General features: G+C 44.8%; 1 protein-coding gene across 1 annotated transcript in view; it reads right to left on the reverse strand.

Annotated features, from left to right (window-relative positions):
* EXOC4 (exocyst complex component 4) overlaps positions 1-2,940 on the reverse strand; it is a 706,914-nt gene that overhangs the window by 361,271 nt on the left and 342,703 nt on the right. The window lies entirely within an intron of this gene.

Raw genomic sequence — 2,940 nt, forward strand, 5'->3', positions numbered from 1 at the left:
TGTGGAGCAAATAAATGGCATTAAAGGGCTAAACTCATTCACAAAGATTAACTGTATTCATCAACTGAGGAAATTCTTTGAATCAAGCCTAGGCCGCTAATCGGCTCTTCATGAAAATGCAGAAACATTCGCTTAATATGGCAGCAATAAAGGGAGGCAACCGGGTTAACGCAGAGAAATATTTGAAGGCAAACATTCTAGACAAGGCACATAAACGTAATATAGCCGAATCATGAGGTTAAATACACAAGCCCCACTTAGTAAGCTGTCAGTGGCATGTAACTAGATTGTAAAAATTCACACCTTAAAATAATGTAATTATCATAGTAGGAGAACTCAAAATGAACTAAGTATATGAATGTGTGAGGAAGTCAGTGACCCCGGCCCCTCTTAAGATGCGCCGTAATGACTGGGCATTTTGTCTTATTAATCGGCTGGTCTTATATTAAAAGCCCACAATCGGCAGGGAATGTGTGTGCATTCGTCTTCTGGATTTTATATAATACACTCTCATTTCCAGCTCTGATGTCTAGGGTTTCACACAATTGCTTCTGGGATAGCTTTTGACTATAAAAGGTATTCCAGCCACCAATTCTTTAGGATTTTCTTTCCCCATCCCTCATGTGCCTTTAAATCATTTCAGGCAAGCTACAACTCTGCATTTTTTCCTTGGCAGATCTAAGCCTGGTGGAGCTTGTGAGTGACACCTATTCCTTGCCTGACTTGGACTTCACTGCAGAAAGTAAGTGTGGGTCTCAGGGCCGGGGTCCCATGCTGCCCTAGCATCTGTTTCTCCTTATACGGGGCTGTTCGACACTACCCACATGGCCATGAGTATGTTAACAACAGGAATAATGAAATTTCTGTGTCAATTATAACATTCCCTTAGCATTGTAAGATGGCACACCGCAAATGTAAAAGAACAAGGAAACTGAGCATTAACAACAACATATCATGGCAATTATTTAAAATCACACTTAAGAGGATTACCATGGCAACTATAACCAACATATAAAAGGAGGCAATCTATCAAATACAGAAGGGAAGCTAAGGTGCACGGAATGAAGTCACAGGTCTGCAGGCAGGGGACAAATTTCACATGAAGGCTGATGAGGGCACAGCTCAACAAAGCAACACGCGTGCCGTTACGCCAAGTAACAGTCCAAGTCAGGGCACACAAAGAAACAATGAATGGAGCTTCTAAAACAGGAATAAAGGGCGAAAAGAACAAGGTAAAATATATACAAGGGAAAAGGCAGGGGTGACAAAGTTGACAGCTAGCCCTTCTGTTGTTACACAACCAAATTTTACTGTAAATGTCTATCTTTTACAAATATAAGTGTGTAGAAGATTGAAAGTAAAGGAACAGATCCTGCATGTTAAACACGGGCCATTTTCATAAACATGGTTCTTCATTCACTGCAGTGTTTGAATGTTTATTTGGTTCCTAAAATCCAATTTGCCATACAAAATTTTCTGAGATTTGTCACTAAACCATGAATTCTACCTCATCAGAAAAGCAGTGGTAGTTTCCCTTCAACCCCTCACCCCAAATACACACAGGCGCCCCATAGGCACACAGGCGCCCCGAATGCACACAGGTGATCCATATACACACAGGTAACCCGTAGGCACACAGGTGCCCCGTATGTACATGGGTGCTCCGTAGGCACACAGGCGCCCCAGCTCAGCCAGAGAGTTAGCCATTTTTCTCTCCACGCCTCCTGTTAACCTCTGTGCCCACCTCGGCAAGGACTTCCTGGGGACTGTGCTGTGAGGACCCCGTCCTGTACTCAGGCGGCCTCATGACCTACACAGTCCGGCAGGGGTGCCACACAAGACCCACTGCCAGAAACACCCTCTTGTTCCTCCTTCCACGACTGCAGGCTCCGCGACCACCAGAGAGCACTCATTTTTTTTGCTCCTCACTTCTCCCCTGCAGTGAGGGCCTCCGTGAGTAACAGGTGGTCTGTTGTCATGCACTGGTAGTGCCAGTGGGGGGAAAGGTGATGAATGTCCTCTTGCTAAAAGAAAGGGGGTTCACCCAATATGCCTTCCTATTTAGGAAGAGAGACGAGGGTACAAAGAGGGAGAACAATTCCGCTGTGTCTAACAGGAAGGGCCCCGCACATCCCCTCCACCACATCACCTGCCCATGCCTCACCCCAGAACAGCCATCTGACCCAGGCCATGTTCCACCCCCTAGATGTGTCACCTGGAGAGAATGCCCCTCACCACCCAGCGCAGCAAGAAAGAACCCTCTGCCCTAGGCTGCAGTACGCAGAGGAGTGTTGAGGGCCATGTCCCTATTCTCTACAATAAGAAGACTGTGTGACTTTAAGGCCCCTCTATCATACCCCAACACTGCCTAAGAGCTTCTGTCCCCACACCTAGATTTCTGGAGAAAGTGAGGCGCTCCTAGAATCTCAAGCCAACCTCTATAGCCATTCCCAGGATGCATGCTTCTATTTCAGCTACAGTTGAGAAAGCTACACTAAGACACTAGAGATATATCATGGATAAAACTGCTTTGTGGAGGCGTGTAATAAATAGCCAAGTAAGACAAGACTATTTCTATGTGAAAATGCATTCTGAGTTGTAAACAACTAACAAATGAATACATATGTGAACTACAATCTATTCACAAGTATGAAACTCTATTATTATGATGCTACCAGTTACCATTATAGAAAAGCTTCAGGAAACAGGCAATTTGCAAGTGACCATGCACATGACCCAAAGATGCCCACAGAATATTAAACACTGGATGTCTGCTAGATCAAATCCTAGTCACTCTTTAGAGCTGTTTTTCCCCCAAGTTGAGTAGCAGCCTACGAAAGAGAAACAGGCTGTCTCCCGACTGCTCACACTTATGCTCAATCTATACAAGCTGTTTTTATGTGCAACACAGACTAACTCTTAACAAATTAGCAATCCCCT

The sequence above is a fragment of the Hipposideros armiger genome, unplaced genomic scaffold (assembly GCF_001890085.2).
Source record: "Hipposideros armiger isolate ML-2016 unplaced genomic scaffold, ASM189008v1 scaffold_231, whole genome shotgun sequence".
In the NCBI taxonomy this organism is placed as follows: Eukaryota; Metazoa; Chordata; class Mammalia; order Chiroptera; family Hipposideridae; genus Hipposideros; species Hipposideros armiger.